Source organism: Cebidichthys violaceus, unplaced genomic scaffold (assembly GCF_023349555.1).
Source record: "Cebidichthys violaceus isolate CVI_PGR_0920_01 unplaced genomic scaffold, fCebVio1.0.p SCAF_6, whole genome shotgun sequence".
Taxonomy (NCBI): domain Eukaryota; kingdom Metazoa; phylum Chordata; class Actinopteri; order Perciformes; family Stichaeidae; genus Cebidichthys; species Cebidichthys violaceus.
The window spans coordinates 9,294,132-9,312,497 of NW_027176816.1; the positions used below are offsets into that span (position 1 = coordinate 9,294,132).

At 41.7% G+C, this 18,366-nt stretch overlaps 1 protein-coding gene across 1 annotated transcript in view; it reads left to right on the forward strand.

Annotated features, from left to right (window-relative positions):
- LOC137889014 (kazrin-like) overlaps nucleotides 1-18,366 on the forward strand; it is a 200,186-nt gene that overhangs the window by 71,638 nt on the left and 110,182 nt on the right. The window lies entirely within an intron of this gene.

Sequence of the window (18,366 nt, forward strand, 5' to 3'; positions counted from 1 at the left end):
ACGGGTGGCTGCATTAGCCCGTGTGGTTGTGTGTGCCCATACTGTCATGTCCTTTCAGCTTCTGGCACACACATACTCTCACACGCTTGCTGTTTCCATAGCAGTCAGCTGGTACAGTGGGCTGTCTGATAGGATACGTTCCATCTTGGCTTTGGCAGCACTCTGCTTTGAAACCACATATCTGTCAGATACTTCTGAGATCAAGCTCAGTAAAAGGTCTGCTCTATTTCCTCTCTCACATTCACAAGGAAAAACGTGTTAGCTAACTCTCCCTTCACATGACAGAGAGTCATTTAGTCCTCATTTGACCTCTGTAGTGTTTGTTTTTTTTAAAGAGAAAAATGTGAACACAGGCTGCCTTACACAGCTAGTCAAGAAGAGTTTGGTCATGTGTCAGCATTGTTTTCAATGGACTGCCCTTGTCGCTTTGTTTTTCAGTTATTTCTTTGTGTGTGTGTGTGTGTGTGTGTGTGTGTGTGTGTGTGTGTGTGCGTGTGTGTGCGTGTGCCTTGCGGTATCCCTTTAACCCCAATGCCGCTCACTCCCATGCTGTTTCCATAGCAGTGTGTGTGCCAGTGTGAGTGACGACAAGCATTCCTCTGGGAGGGTTTGAGCACTGATGTCATTGTCCCTTGTAGCTGCTTCTCTGCTCCGCTGAAATGATGCCTGAGATGTGCATGTTCAGTGGTGGAATCATGTTCATCTCTAGGGAAGATTCATAAAACTCACAAAAATACCACATTCACACCACAGAGACTGCAGAAAAAATAAATTGTAGCTGGTCCATTTTCTTAAAATGTTTCTGAGGTGATACACATTAAGAAGCTGACACTTGTCTGTAGATCTCTCTGGAGATGGAATTTGTCAGACATAGTTGTCCAGAAATACAGTGCTCCAGTACTTTTTTTTTTTCAAACATCAAAAGTGTTACACACACACGTCCTATTCATACTGAAGGTAATGGTTGCTGGTTCCTGCCTTTGTTTGGCCTATATATCTTCCCACTGTCATTGTATCTATGTCAATAAGTCTTTTTTTTTTTTGTTCTTCGCTTCACGCCCACCACTCACTGTCTGTTTCAACCCCCTTTCTCTCCTCCTAGCTGTTCTTTACAAGCCCGGGGTGTATAATAGAAACAGCTGGGGATAGGGGGATTAGGTAATTTATTACCAGTGGCTGTGTTGGGAAGGGAGGTGTGTGCTAAGGGTCGCTGGTTTCTCGCACAGCCGGCAGAGTGGGAGTCCTGAGGGAAGCTGTGCTGGGGGTGCTACCTGGCACTTCACTACCAGCGGCACTAACCTTGCTAGCAGGCTAGCTTACCTTAATTGCATTTCTATTGCCTGGGGGTTTTCATTTGCATGTTACATTTGTCCCAGCGAGTGCAAACATTATAATAAATAAATGACAGTGCTTCATGTATTATCTTTCACTGGTGGTCCATGGAGAGGAATATGCGCACAGTTGTTTTTAAAACACACACAATATCCAGCCTCCACATCTCTTTCTCTGTCAAACATTTTACACCTTGTCTGTCCTCTGAGCTCACTACTATCCTCATGTGGTAGTTCATGAGCTTGGCCCTGGAATTTAATGGACTACATTTAGCTTTGCTGTGGCACTATTGGGGCTGCTTTTATAGAGAAATGCTGAGCAGCCATAAAACTGGCTCAAAACTTATGCGCGTGCCATTTTCATTTTCTCTTTGTGTATGGGAGAGAATGTCACGTCCAGCTCCTTTCTGAAATTTGAAAGAATGAATGAGGAGCCCATTCTAGTGCTGCCATATATCATTTGAGTTTCAAGTTTTCAGTAATGATTGTAGTGGACATAAAGCTTTTTATTCAAATTGCAGATTTAGAATGAAATGTTCCCAACAGCTGATTTCATAGAGCTGCATATATGTGGAAAAAGTCTTCTATCTGCAGTCTCCAGTTTGCGTGTGACTCTCATAGTCAAACCTCAATTACACACGCTATCCACCCATTAAATATGGCACAAACAACACAGAGCAAACTTCTGGGCTGTTGGTTTTTTTCTTCGTATTCTATACAGTTTTTGTGGTGTAGGAGATGGTGACCTCCCCAGAATACATGCAATATAGGTAGGCCTGTGGCTACACTGAACCAAAACTTACTTTATTTTACACTGAATGTTACCACACAGTGTCAGTTTTAGACAGACGCACTTTGACAAATCTAAAACACAGTTCTCAGCCGTTTGACCAGCTGCACTTAGAAGTTTTCCAGAGCTTTTTGCTGCTTCTCACAGTATTTATCAGCAGTCTAAATGTACTCTGTTGTCATGGAGATGGCTCAGTTGTCATGACGTGATCCAGCTGTTTAGTCACTGCTTTGAAGCATTGCTCGGTATACATGAAAATACAAGTAACTAGATACAAATCAAATGTTATGTTCTCATTCGTTTCAATTAAATTTGAGTTTATCATGCTGTTGGTGTCATTTGCCTACTAGCTACAATAGCTACTGTGTTAACTACTGTTAAAATTCCACCCTGTATTTCTGCACATCATCATGACAAATGTTTAGTTTAATGCCGAATCAACTGGAAAAATTGGGGTAAACTGACTCATGGTGAGAACAAGACTAGCAGGAGCTAAAAAGTTTGGTAATTTAGCGTGCTAGCTTATAAATGTTAACTACTTAGCATACATAACCTGTTAGCTTCAATAAATCATCTTTATCGCCTTCTTGCCTAATAAGATGCCCTGATACAGACAAAAAAATTATAGAAGGAAATATTATATAGCATTATTATTATCTTGCTATTTCCCCAGAAAAACAGTGACGAGTGGAAGCGGGCAGTGTAAATTGTTCTACTTGATATAATTCTCTCAGGGTTAGCAACTTTGTTTACTTAGCACTTCCGCTTTTCCATACTTTGCAGAATGTCACTGACTTCTCCAGAGCTTACTTTGGGTCTGAATGTGAAAATATGCTGATACTGTTAGTGTAAGTTTTTGGATAAAGCATTAAAAAAATTTCTGCAGCTGATTGTATTCTTACCACCTCTCTTGAGGGCTGATACTGTTTATTTATTCAGCATTCAAAGGTTATGAGAGAAGGTCAGTTCTATTGCATTTAATAACTCATCCATTCTTGTAGAGTGAGAGTATTTGAGCTAAGCGTGGCTGGTCAAGCATTCACAGGCTTATTGACTGCCACTATATTACTGCCTCAGCATAAAGGGCATACATTTCTATCTGAACCTCATCAAAAAGTTTTCCACGATGTCTGGGTAATCATTTGAGTTAAAGACAGATTTTATCCTTGTGATAATTAAAAGTACAGAAATATATTAATCTTCAAGGAGGGGTTATCCAGGAAATCAAGAATGAGTTAGGCCTATTATATCATTTAGCATGGAGGATTTGCTGTTTCTATGCATCATTAATGAACAGACAAGCTCTGCGTGTTAAAATGCTACTGAGACTACAGTTGTGTGTTGCTCTGTTATTCTGTTCCCGAAAAGCCTCCTTGGTCATTGACACTAGATATTAAAAAGGATTAAGAATATCGGGAGGCTATTTGCTTAAAAAGTAGCTCCATTAGAGGTGAAGAGAAGAACAAAGTAGACATGACAAGACTACTCATGCTTTTAATACTAATAACCAAAGCTTGAACTGGATTGAAAAAGGTGCCAGTTCTCTAGACGAGCATCTGCACAGCATGACGTATTGGGTGTTATAATTTGGTTTAACCTCTATTCCACAAGCTCCTTAAGGTAGGACAGCCCACACCTCTCTCATACTGGCCCCACCGGCAGTCTCCAGGTCAATGCAGTATTGTGATGGCCGGCCATTCATCAATACAGGGCTTTGAAAGTGAAAGTGAGAGGCTATATTATTCTCCACCAGCTGTGTCAGAACCCATTTGCATCTTAGAACAGGAGAGGAGCAGCAAATATCTGCCTCCTCTCTGCAGTACCAGACAGTTGGAAACTGTTACAGAAATGTCCAGTGACCCTCTGCTTTACTTGCTGCAGAACAAAAACGCAAACACTGCCTGTTCCAAGCATCGGCTTCCTTGATATTTACTCCTCAGATAAAAATGGCATTTCAGTGGAATTGCTTCGTTCTGTGATTGCAATTCAATTTAAACACCTACTGTATGTCAGCCCAGTGCTACTATCTATCTGCTAAACTGTTTTTAACATTTAATTTCCAAGTTAATATAAAATAAATAAAAATGCAGATTCTCAAAGGCACAACCGTTTTAAACTCTACGTTAATTCCTAACTGAAATATATGAAATAAAGACTTTGGAAAGACACTTATATTTCAGCTATTGGAAAATGTCAACAGGCTCTCACATAATGTTCTACCCTCTTCAATTAGGATAATGTCTGCAAAAAGCAGTCTTTAGTATGGATTTTTCCAGTCTAGCTTCAAATGTCACCTCTCTCTTAAGAGTACCATTTGAGTGATTTTACATTATACTGCACTCGGGTTTATGAATACATACCAATAGCCCTGGAAATATAATATTATATGGCTACCTCAAACAATTGATGCATGAAAACACAGGGCAACATTTTGGGGATTCATGCTGTGCTGTGCGTTTCATTTTCATGCTTTTATTTTTGGCTTAAATTTCTAAACACATCTCCAGATGCCAAAGCACTGAACATTTGATCACTGCCTTTGCCGCATGAAGTCCCAGGGCAAAACTATCATTTCCACCATTGTCTTCTTTTTATGGTTAAGTTGTTGTCCTGTCAAAATCCCAGCAGAGTCTTTGACGTGTAGAATGACTTCACATAGATTACAGGTTTTGCCAGGAATTGCATTTTTGGCTGTCTTTTGTCTGCTAAGACAACGTCTGGAAAACCTGATATTTTGAAACATGTCATTACCTTCATACCCTTTTACACTCCCCTCTCACATTGATTTGATGAAGAGGGATAGGTGTAAAGCTGCTGTCACTCAGAGGCATTTGGTGTAAAATGCCAGCTGGTGACTGAAAAACAAAGAAACAAAAAGACAGGAAAGATATAACGGGGCTAATGCAGTCATAAAAGGCTGCAATGAATTATCTCAAGCTGTGAAAAAGGCACCAAATCTCGTTAGTGTTTTTTGTAGATGGCTTTTGAGTCCCTCTCTGTCAATGGCAATGAGAGACTTAATGATTTGTATGAGGCAAAATGATAGTCCTCTTCAGGTTTCCTGTTTATGGACATCACGTTTTATGGACATTTATTCGACTAAGTTACCCAACAGATGGTTACTCATCAAAGCAGTCTTGAAAAGTGCAACAAAAATTGCGAATGCCACAATTGCCTTTGGCAAACTTCATTTTAGCTCCTCTGCTGGCATCGACTGCAGTAACTTTCCTAATGAATCCCAAGTTTAGAAGCAATTGCCACCCACATAAGGTTGTATATCAAATGGAACGACCCGTGTCGGTATAATTAATAAGGCTGAAACCTGAACATGTGGTTGAAGGCAGTAATTACTTGCCTATAAAGCATGTTAATGATGAGTGATGTTAGTCTGTAACCATATGCTTAAAGGTCATTCATTTACGTAGTCATCAAGTGAGTGTGAGAAACTTGTGAATTGGAGTGATTACCACGTAGCATAATGTTAATACGTCACGGGCTGCCTCTTTTGTGTGCGTTCACCATATCCTGGGTGTGTATTCACAGTGCTGCCACAGGCACGCACGCACACACACACACACACACACACACACACACACACACACACACACACACACCTCTCGCTGGCCTTGTCATAAGTTATTGAGCAGAGGGGGAGTGTGTTTTCCAGACAGTCAGCTACCAACAGGCCTTGACACACTAGCAGTGGGTTTGTTTGACACTTCAATTCTAATACTTGCACCCCTACCACCACACACACATATTATATATTCTCTACCTGAATAGACAATTTGATGCCCTTCATAGCATTTGGGTAGGTCAGGTCTGTAGTGCATATTTGGTGTTTTGGGTTAGTCACAGTTTGCATTAATGAGTTTGAGTGGCTCTCGGGTATGTAAATCACTGTTGCCCTCTGTCCTTCAGCCTGCTTTTCCTGAAAACTGATGCTAACAGCACTCTCACGCACGGCGGCAGATGGCGAGTGTGTTTGGTAATCGGTGACATTGCACATATTCACATGGCATGAAGTGCAAATGCTGAGCTGTTTCATGCAAAACTGTGGAAGTAGAGGGCGAGAGAGAGTGGACAAAGTGCTTTAGCACACCATAAATTGTACTTTTCCAACAGACAGACGTTTCAGAGAGATCCGCTATATTCTGTAGCTCCATGAAGGTGATAGTCCAGTGTAATGGATTCTGCACCACGTGGATAGACTACTGTTAACAATGATTAAAACTCTCATTTATTTGATGGAAAGCTTCATTAGTGGGTGATGGTGGGTGGTGGGCACCATTGTTTTTATACTGCATCCACCAAGACCCCCATTAGTCTCCAGATGGCCTTCATCTCATGTCTTGCCACAGGGCCCAGCTCATATCAGAACAAACTTGTTCCTCCAGAAAATGTTGGGCGAGAATCATTCGTAACCGTATCGTTGCCAGTGATCCAGTGAATATAAAGGAAATGTAATGAGAAATAAGAGCAGCTGTATCTATGCATGTCTGTACTGCAGTTACATCTGCACAGTGGAAGCTGATAGGTCTGCTATGTTGCCCCAGAGAATGCCTCCTAATAGCCCGAGATAGGAGATGAGGAAAGTCAGGCTCGGAGCCCCCCAGTGGTTTTTGAATGATTTGATGTGACGGGGACCGCGGAGGAGGGGGTCCTCTTTGAGGCTTCCTATGATTTTGTCGGCAATTATTCACAATGAGGTGCAGTGAGACGATCGGCTGTGGCAGTAGCAATGATGACATGACATGACATTATCTCTGTTCATCTCACATTTCTGGAAGTGGTAGATTGAAATGTTGTGAGTTTTTGCCTATTTCTGTCCTCTGTTCCGTTCTCTGTGAGGCCGATGCTGTGGTGTTTGATCGTTACAAAGAGCTGCAGCACTCTGTGGAGATGGTGTAACTCTTGACGTCATCCTTACACTTTATTTCTCTGCAGGTCTCACAGTAGAGTGTTCACAAAAGGACTTTATTTGATTGTTTGGCTTAATAATTCTCTTATCCCAGTGGGACATCAAAAGAAACAATACTAAGCATGAAATATAAATGTTCCATTTACAGCACAGTACATCACTGTACCGTACATTAAATAATTAAACTGTTTATTCATTTTCATGGAAAGTATGTTGATCTTCTTCTACTTCTACAACAGAGTGTTATTTTTAGATCTTAGCCGGGGGGTACATGGTGTGTGCAACCCAAGATGATTTGGGTATTTTGGGTGTAGGTATAGCCGAATAGAATTACTGCATAGCTCTGCAGAGGCATTGCCTCGCCTCGGAGAATTTTCAAACATATGTACTGGTCCTGGGTCGGATTTCGCTTTGCGCACATCCCAATGCAACCGTTTAGGAGCCAGCAAATAGAGTGGGCCTTCGGATCAGTGATTCTGTATAGCCTTCACTCATGTGTCAAACGGCTTCCACCAGCTCACAAGGACCAGTCAAGGGAGCTGCTAGGGTGTTTTCAAAATATTTCAGGAACATTGACCTGAAATTGCTACATCCCTCTTGGATAAGGGCACAGGCTGTTATGTTCTTAGGCTAAACCAATGACGATCAATGTTTAAAGACAAGGATCAGTGGGAGTGTAGAGGTACTGATGTACAGCAGACACTAACATAGCTATTCAAGTTGTAAACACTCCCCTCAACCTCCCACAATTTGTACTTGACATGCTGCTTGGAATGAAGCCCTGAAATCTTGTTGATGGTTGTTGAGTCTAAATACGTTCACTATTGAGGTATAGCAATAACAGTTCCGTCCTCTGTTGATGCACTTCCTTTAATATAGGCACTAGACAGGTTGGCTTTAGGGTGGCTTTGGCTTGAAGTCCTGTCATTGTTACAAGAGAGCTTTTGGGATTGCAGTTGTCTGGTAGCACTTTCTTGTTCATACTTTAGGCCAGATTTTTGTAGATTTTTCTTTGGCTGTGATCACATTGGACACCTGCACTTAAACCAAACATACTGCTGTCGGTGTTACTGACAGAGAGCCAGAGGTCAGTGAGTGCAGACGCATTGCATCATCATTGTTATTGCTATGCAACACAAGGTTTGATCACTAGCAGGCTATACAATTTGCTTTAGCTAGCTGAGTTAAAGTAACAAAGGCGATAACAAATGCCTAGAGAAAGTTAGTGATTGCTTTACTTAGTTTTGTTGAAACGAGATGTGGCATGACTAAGAAGAGAGTGCCTTCACTGTTTCATTATCTTGTCTAACAGCTGTCTAGGTAAGTTTGGGACATTTTCTACTTTGAGATCCCAGGAGTGTACCCATAATGCAATATGTTCTTTGTTTAGAAGATACCAAATATTGACAAAAAACATAAATTGGCTAAGGCAGAGATTCACAAAGCCGCTTTTCTTCCTTATCTATTCCTTGTTGTCTTACCTCTCGTTTTGCCTTCTAATTATCACATCAACAATCAACATACACAAACATAATGCCGTTTGTTCAAGTCCGTTAGTCAGGCCTGGCGGTTGTGAGTATGAGTTATCATTCAGCCCACAATGGTCCATCTATCAGCATGCAGGCTGTCCAGCCAGCTGGTGCCTGCTGGGTTGGAGAGGCAGATTGGGCAAGCCTGGGTGTCACAGTGGAGGCAGGTGGGCCCCGTGATCAGGTACTGTAATGCCCACTGGCACAGACGGGGCCGCCTCAGAGCCCCGTGATGGGGACGGGACGTGTGATGGAGGAGAGAGACGGAGGCATCTTGAGCCATGCGTATGCCAACCCTGACAAATTGGATAAAGCCACCGGTGGATAGCGAGGCCAGTGCCAGTGAGAGGCTGACATATGAAGAGGACTGGCACTGTGGGCGGAGTGGGTAGAGAGCGGGAGGGGTGAGGGTGGTGGAGACCAGATGTGTGTGTCATCACAATCCTGGCAACATGCTGAAGGAGAGGAAGCATTACTTATGCTAATGGACGTAAACAGACGGGTACACACATACACAGAACAATAAGTGATCTCTGTATGTGTTTATGAGAGAGTAGAGAGAGAGAGAGAAGACCTGCCCTTTTACAACAAGGCCAAAAAAAAATACTGCCGAGGGTGCTTTTTTCTCACGTACACAGTGTCTGTCTGGGGATACTTTTCATCCTCCACCTCATTAGTTTTTTCACATGTCACAGACACGCCTTTCTGCTCCTGTTACCTAGTAGGAAGAATGACTTGAAAGTCATATTTTATCTGCTGATGCATTTGTACCCACAGAATTTCTTGCAGTGTCAGGTTAGCTGCAGTGTTTTTTCCATCAGAATAACGGCGTTGCCTGAAAGTAGTGGAAGTGTTATCTTTACTACATTACTATAGAAACATGCTTGTCATAGTAAATTGGAAACACCAAATTGCCTAAATTGGATGCAGTATAATTAGTGTTATGCTGTTATTAAATTGTATATGCTGAAAACTTTCATTTCATGCCGACATGCAAGCGGGTCAAAGCTAAAATACGTATTTCTACTCTATTCTTTTGTAAATTCCCTTTTTTTATTATTATTTTATGTAAGATTTCTTCTAAGAAAGGTTCTTCGGAAGCAGAGGGTTCTGCCACCTGACAAATACAGGGTAAATGTTGGCTGCAGCAGGAAAGAATTTTGGGTCAAATGCCAGCATGGGAGATAATATAAATATATATTTAAATCAAAAAAAGCAATTCCTATGTTAGAAATAGTCAAGGATTAAGGTTACACGATACATTCCATATTTTTGCTGTCTGGTACGACTGTTTACAATTCTAAAGCATTCTACATAGATTTCAGAAGTGGCAAACAAAGAAAATGGAATGGCTGAAACGTTCAGTGACCTGCCACACCGGCAGGTGAGGAAACAACTTAATTTCAGACCCTGCTCGGATGATTCTCAAATGTGAACTTTACTTGTAAAAAAAAAACTGAGACTCTCACTTATGGCTCAGTTATTACCAGGCAATCAAGAATTAAAGTTCACTTATCATACCAGTAAAAACAGGTGGCTAACAGCCAATTAAATTGCAGGTGTGCAATGAGTATATTGCATCATTACATCAGACCTCCATTAGCGAACTGAAGCTAAATTTCTCATTTACACTAAAGTAAAGCAGTTACCGATTTCTCGCAGTTGATTTCTCCTCAGAAAAGTGGGAATTAACACAAATGTTTCTCCTGAGTTGCAAAGACTAACCTTTTCATGTCAAACAAAGGCTGGGTCTTAGTAGTCATGTCGACAAATGGAGAACTGTATTTGCCTTTACCCACTTAAGGATCTGTCATGTCATCGTCTTTCATTTTATTGATCGGGATAATAGTGCAATCACCGACTCTGTAGTTTGCTGTCATTTTATTCTGTAATGAAAACATTAAACGGTGAGTAAAAAGACATTAGATGACATTTTGAAAGCAATCGGCCATCTCTTTGCAATGTTAATTATATTCAACTGCCATTGATTATCTGAAGTGCTGGTCCGAGGCAGCGTATCGTGATGCATGCAATGTGAATGGCCTCCCAGACTCAACAAGCAAGGGTGTTGGTTTAGGATCGATGCATTATTGAGCCCACATGACCCTTATCTGTGGACCACATGACCTCCAACTGAGGATGTGATGTCCTAGTCATTAGAAAGTGTTCGATGCGTCACCGTGCCTGATTTAAGGCCCATTGAATCTTTATCAGTAGGAAGCTAGGCAGATGCCTGATCAATGGGCAGGGGAAAAAGGAGCAGAAGAGTCACTCTACCAAATGTTTCTTTTGTAAGCAGTCACTCAAAGGAAGCCCCGAACCTTCTATTTTTCATGGCAGTTTGATCCCCGGCTCCTACTGTTTGCATGTCAGAGTGTCCTTTAGCAAGACACTGAACCCCAAGTTGCTACTCTTTACAGCCGCTCACTGCTCCTAAATTCTTAGGATGGGTTAAATGCAGATATCAAATATCCTGTATGTACCTGTATTTATATGAAAATGAATAATAACAATTGACTTTTCTAGGTTTTTGGACTCACCTGTTGTCTTCCATTGGCGGCATATCTCAGGTGGCATTCTCATCTATTTTGCAAGGGCACCGTTTGCTGCATCCTGTGCTTTGTGCCACCTAAGAAGATTATAATTGGTTTAAAGAAATACAAACAAGCCAGAGCTTTTTTTTTTCTCTCCCTGAGAGAAATTGCACTGTAATACCAGAATTACAATGCGTGGAGCCAGACCTTGCTTGAGCGCTGACACAGCACTGTGGAGATGGCCTAGACCTTGCTTTGCGAGACTATACTTGACCTAATGTTGCATTTCCCTGGTTGCAGAGACACATTCATAAAGCGGAACATTACTTGCTTAAACATCAAGCCATGAAAAAGTCTCTTACTACAGGAAGAAGCCTCTAAAATGTTGTGGCAAATCGTATTTGTATTTTAGAAGTTGCTTCTTATCTGAGACATAACAAAGAGACAGGTACCGCCAGCTGCTGTCAGTCTAGAAGTACTCATGGCACTCCATCTCTCTCGAGCGAAGAGGCTTTGTATGTATTTCCCATCCAAACAAGGAGAGTTCAGCCAGAGTTCAAAATGAAGTTGAGAGGGAGAGCGAGATGCTTCCCCCTGTGTCAGTTACTCCTAACCTTCTGGGTCTTACTCCTCTGGCAAGAGAAGTGTTTGGTTTGACAGCTGGGGAATATTCATCACTTTCTGACCTCACCTCTTTTGATTTGAGTGAAACTTTCCCTACATCTTAACCTACATGAGTATCTATAATAGATAGTGGCTTGATTAACAGAATGACAAACATTCAGGAGACAGGGGGCCTCAAAGTTGGACTCATATTGGACACCATCCCACCTAAAGATACATTTATCTCCCTCAAAAGTAAACATATCAGTATGGCTTTCTGACCACTGGAAAGCTAACAAACAGGGGTTGTACATGTATGGCCATTAACCTGGCCAACCATTACCACGTTGAACGATAATCTTGTCATATCTAGTTCTGATGGAGATGCCTAGAGATAGTTATCTTTACCTTCCCAATTGAAACTGAAAGGAGTTGATGAGTTCATAGCTGTCAGACCATAAATGTACCCATCAGTTCATGAGTAGTTAACTGCTGTAGAGAAGTCCTAATGCCTTGAGGGATGTTTTCATCCCAAAACTACCACTGCATTCTTAATCACAGTAAAAAATTGTCCTGTTGTTATAATAAAAGAGTAGCTTTAGACTGCATAGTAACATGTTGAAGGTATGTGCCTGTCTCTATGTTCCCTCCTATTATGTCTTGTTATTGCAAGAATATCCCAGAGATTGATGTCTGCGCCTATCTGGATCCAACACACTAAGCTGCTTATATTAGAGTTTAAATCTTTTTAGATCACCAAACAACATCTTGGCTCTCATTCCACAATTCGTAATCAGACTATTGACACAAACTTTGGATGCTCCAAAATCCACTGATGGATCGCCAAAACCCTCAACTTTATAATATCCTATAATTCTGCAGTTTGTAATGCGATCAATGTTTTCCCCTTTGCATATCCGACCTGAGAGGACGGATGGATAGGCGGCTCTCCGTGACGGGTGAAACGGTTTGTGAGGAGGAATAAAGTCTATTGCCTCACAGACGATCGATCTTTGTCAGGAGTGATGTGCGAGCCTTTGCAGTGTCTGTCTCCCCACACACACAATTGACTTACATTAGGCTTAGCTCTCAGATATTGCTCTGCTTCTCAGGGTGTCAGAGAACTATTCTCAGGCTTATGCCCCACACCGTGATGCCAAAGTGTGTCATTGATTCATTGATTGTCTGCCTCTTAGAGTTCTTGCTGTTTAGTACATCTGCTGCACACACAGTGCCATTGTCAATGTGGTTTGGAGTTTCTGAAGAAAATTCTAAATCAAAGTATTTTTATAGATAGTTGAATTATTGCATCAAGAATCAATTTCAAAAGCGGGTATTGCAGGATAAATCAATGTTAAGTTACCCCCTTGGGCAATAGATTCTCCTATTTCTAGACCTGGTCAGAACAGAAAAATGTTCCGCTCACACAAAAAGACTACACACATGTTAAGTGACGAACCGATTTTAAATGTGGTTGTCCTGCATTTATTGTTTTGATACATGTTGACCTGACACAAGATGATCTTTGAAGTTTTGTCCGAGTGTTTCTAGGTTGGAGTGAATTCAGTTTGTTGTGCATCACTGAGGCTTGGTATCAAACCTCAGTACTTTTTGTTAAATGATAAATAGTTTTGGTATGTTCACCAAAATTTGGGCTTCCTAGTGTGACTCAATGTGTAGGATTCAGATGGAGCTATCTCAATACAATCCTTTTTCTATATTGACAATTCTGACAAATTGAAGCATCATTGTAATAAAAGTCTGCCTCAAGAAAAGATGAAACATGAGAGAGTTTGAATAAATCTAATGCATTGTCCACTTTAAATGTCAATGCTTTTGAGTGTTGCCCCTGCTGGTAAATTTAGAGATATGGAGCTGTTCATTGGATGGACGGTAAATATGGTGTAGTTATGAGAAATGGCCCCATGGCTATTAAAGAGAAAATTGAATGGTGATCATGCAGTGCAAACAGCACAGGCAAGATGTCCAATTTTCCTTTCTCGAAGCTGTGACAAGAAATAAACCTTTGTGTTTGTTATTCCTGCTGCTTCTCTCATGTCATGTTATAACACTGGAGGATGGTTTTACAACTACAGTTTAGTGCTGCTGATGCTCATTTTTTTTTTATTCTGTTAGCTTTATCATTGTTTAATAGTTTATGTTGTTTAAATATTTTTTGAATATATAAATGTTCAATGAAATGTTTTTCTGAAACCTACTGTAGGTTCTTGAAGCCACCCCCTCCTATTAGATTTAGATATAGATTATCTACGATATGTTTTGATTGTAAGTATAATGTTACTAGACAGATCACCACATGAAATAACCCCATAATGGCACAACCTTGTAGACTCTCTAAACTCTCTGCTCAAAGCTTTACACTCTTTCTAGGCTGGCGAGGGCTTTGCCTCGCTGCCCTAGATCAGAGCCTTGCTTTAAGGATTAAAGTCATTTTCTAAGCATTTGCCTCCAATCCTGCCCCACAGTTATCACAGCCACATGATCACGATATGCCCACACCCCAGCACAAGTCTGCGCCGGCCCTTTTTAAGATGTTAACAGCTCCACAAAATGAAGAGCTGCTCGCTGTAGGTGTGCCTGATGGTTCCACGTATGCTGAAGCTCAGTGGCGATGTAGATTTAAGATAAGAGAGCATGCTTGCTGGGGGCACTGAGAGAAGAATTACAAGTTTTCTCTGCTCATTAGGATTCTGCAGAGGCCGCCGAGCAACGATGAGATGAGAAGAACTGATGAGAGGAGAGGCAGCGGAGGGGCCAAAAATAGATCAAAACCAAACTGGAGTCCAGGGTACTGGTGGGCATGAGGAGGGGAAGGAATGTTGGCCCTGTAAGGCTGGACACGCTAAACAGAGCTGTCTGACTAGATTGCAGATAGAGAGTTGCCCAGGAGAATGATAGCATAGCAAAAGGAGCTAGCTTGCTAATGATGGGAAGTACTTAGGAATGCTGATAACAGTAAGAAGGGGTCTTGGTTGTGATTGGGAAAGGATGAAGATTATAGAAACCCTCAAGCTCTTCTATGCTCTCCCTTTTCTTTCACTCCATCTCTTTTCCTCCCCGTTATCTCCCTTTTAGTTTTGCTGTGATTAGTGGAGAGATAAGAGGCTCATGATTCTTCTATTTTCTGCTCCATTAGTCTGACTCACTTAATGCTGTTGGTCTGTGTCAGCGGCCAAGTCTCTGTCCGGCCTCTCGCCTTCATCGTCTTCCCTTCTGTTTTTCAAGGCCTCTCACTCCTCAGCCTTTCATTTGGTGAGCCGCACATCTCGACTGTGCAGTATTCTTTGTAGAGTTGGTGTGCATTTCAGTTTCTGGTGTGTTTGTGAAGAGTTTGATTTTAGAGAAGTGTGAAAGATATGAGAAGTCATTAGCAGATGTTATAAGCTGGATTCTTTGAACACTCGAAACACAAAAGCAAAATTAATTTTCTGTCATTATGTTTTAATGATTTTAGTATGAGCTGGGCATCCAAAATCCAAATAAGATAAGTATAGCTTCTTGACCCTCAGTTCACCGTCCCACTCCATCCCTCTGCTGTCCTCTCCTTCTCTCCAAACAGACCATTACCGCCATGGAGCTCTGTGGATGGACGACATTTAAGAAACATCCCCTTTAGTCATTCCTCATCTTCATCCTTTTGTCGGTTAACCTTTCTCTCTCCCTGGTTTCCTCCCTCTATATTCTCACCTCTCTCTCTCTCTCTCTCTCTCTCTCTCTCTCTCTCTCTCTCTCTCTCTCTCTCTCTCTCATTTGCAGTCCATTCCTCCGGTCTCCTTCTGTGACTTGCAGTTTCATTTAAGCTATTTTTTTCATTCTTTTTTGTCTCACCCTCTTTACACTCCCCTCTCTTGTTCTGTTTGTGTCTCTCTCTCTCTCTCTCTCTTGTACTTCTGCGGATCCATGAGTGGAATGGAAGCAAATAGAGCGAGGCAGCGAGGTAGAACCCACTACCTCATCTGGTAATGAATGATCCTGGAAAGTTCCCAGTCAAGAGTACACCATCTCCATGGAGACTGAGGTAAAGTTGCTGGCACTGGCTGCGCCCGGTGTCTTTGAAGGCCTCTGCTAGAATAAACAATGCCAAGGTCACTGCTCCTCTGGGTCTGTTTCAGCATCTGCGACCACAAAGACAGATACGCAGTCTTTGAGTACATGATCGTGGGAGCTTGCTTTTTGTCTTAATTTTAATTTTTTTTATCTGGTACCCCTTCATTAGACTCACTGGACCACCCTCACCGTGACTTACCACCCAACTCACTGGGTTTTTCAGTGCAGACCTCTAACTTGCCATCCATGTGTTTTCTTTTCCACTTTTTCTATAAACCTCTTTTACATCCAAGGCACAAATGACTAGCTCTCCAATAATATCTCCATGCAGCCTCAGCCCAGCATATTTAATGTGAACTTGTTTGTGTGTTCCTTTGTTGGATGTAGCTTTGAGGTTCCTATTTAGTCATATTTTTTTGAGCACTGTGTTGTTTTTTTGTGCTATTGAATGCCCTCTTTGTCCTTCTGCAGCCTGCTGTTCTCTCCTCTCCGTTACCCACCAACCCCCACCCTTGGGCCACCTTAATTTATTGTTCAATTTAATTATTAATGTTCTTAATTCTAGACAAGGGAACAAAGCTGCTATGTCGTTTATTTATGCCTTTGAGCTCTGAGTCATTCACTCTCTTGCTACCACAGTTGCTGCTGCAGAGTCACAATATAGCAAAGTCATTACTACTTGGCTAATTACATTCAGAGGCACCTGCCCACACACAAAGCACAGATGGGTGGTTTAGTCACATTTCATTATCGAGGCTGCCTCTCTTGCACTGTGAGCTCAGTGTAAACTTTAGGTCATGTCTTGAACTGGTGTGTGTGCAAAGTTTTGTGTTGGAAATGTCATTGTAGCTTAGTTGCAACCAGTGTATTTCCACTACAGTGTACAGTAAAGAGAAAAGGCCAAGCCACGTTACTTGTCACCTGTAGACCTGCACAATAACACTGTAACATAACCACATGCAGGACTCAGGATGCGAAGCCTGGTCTTCAATGTCTAAGTCCTGCAGTTCTGAATGCCCACCATCAACCATGACCCCCCTCTCTGCAAATGTTGTGCTAAACAACAAATGGACCGCTGAAGTTTAAACAAAGATAATATGTATTACAGATGTCGGATAAACATCTTAGCAAAATTCATCCCATTTTAATAAATTTTTAATAGATGCCTATATATCTTCAAACCTGCAAATCACCAAACATGGTTGCTGCTGGTCGGGTTGACGCTATCTCTGGAGAAATAATGGAAAGCTAAATCCACAAGCCTACTCAATCAACATTTTACCGACATCATAAACTATATGGTCAGAGAAAAATAATAATTATGAGGTACCAAATTCTGATAAATTGGTACACATCACTTGCACATCCATTTTCTAAAGGTCAGGCAAAAAAATATTTTTCCTCATTTCCTGATAACCAAATTTAAACGAGTGTGATGAGACAGAACATCTACATTCACAGAATTGTTCACAAGCTGTGTAACTCCAGCGTTTAGCAGCATATGCAGCCCTTCAGGCTTGTATCCGTGTAGGTATTTGACATTCTGCCCTGTGATGCCGTGTTTGTGTTTAAATTGTGCAGCTCACACGTCAGGGTGTCCGCTGCCGTCCCAGATGCTACAAGGCATATCTCTAGCCGTTAATTGGGGCTGAGGGCAAACCCAATACAGATGGTATTTGCACTGTGTGATGAAGAGGATTTTCTGGGTTTACTGCAATCTGCAGTGCAGCTAAGGCAGGAGAGGAGAGACGACCGGAAATTGGAAAAGAGAAATTGGGAAGATGGAACGCTGAGAGAGGGGCTGAGAAAGAAAGTGACAAACATTCAGTGAGGAGATTGAAGGCAGGGATGCACAGAGAGGAGGAAGCAGGGGGAAAATATGTGACACAAACCATACACAGACACAGGAAGAGCATGTTAAGTCCTCAGACCTCTGATTAGCTCCATTTGGTCATATGTGATTGCGCTTTGATCCTCCTCCATGATCACCTTTTATTGATTGCTTGGAAATCTGGTGAACTTGGAATGCACGCCTCATTTAGTGGTGATGGATTAAATGTATTTATGTGGTTTAAAAAGCCAGTCCAGACCATATGATTTCACATACAACATGCCAGGTATGGACACCCCAGTCAGGATAAAGGGTTAACTCACTCGAAATCCCCCCCCCACACACACTTTAAATCCTCGCTCATCCTGTAATTAACACTGATAGAATCTCCTGGAAACTCATTCAACTTCCTAATGTGCAAAGTTAACTTGATGAATGGCGAGCAATAATGCATCTGCGCCCTCCATCAGTCACCATTAAAACTGAGAGCTGGCCATTGCATCTCAATATAGCATTCATAGCAGCGGGGTTTCTCAGGAGGATGGAGCGCTCTGCATACTAATCCAGACAAGAAGCCTCAGTGTCATGGAGAAAATGAACAGCTACTCCACTGTAAACTTTCTGAATGATCGTCAACCATGATTAATGTGACTGTTTAATTGTACTGATGAGTCGATTGTAACTTTACAAACGGCAGCTGGAGATACTGGAACTCTAAGTTCCCATAAACTGATTATACTGTAGCTCCTTTCCCACGAG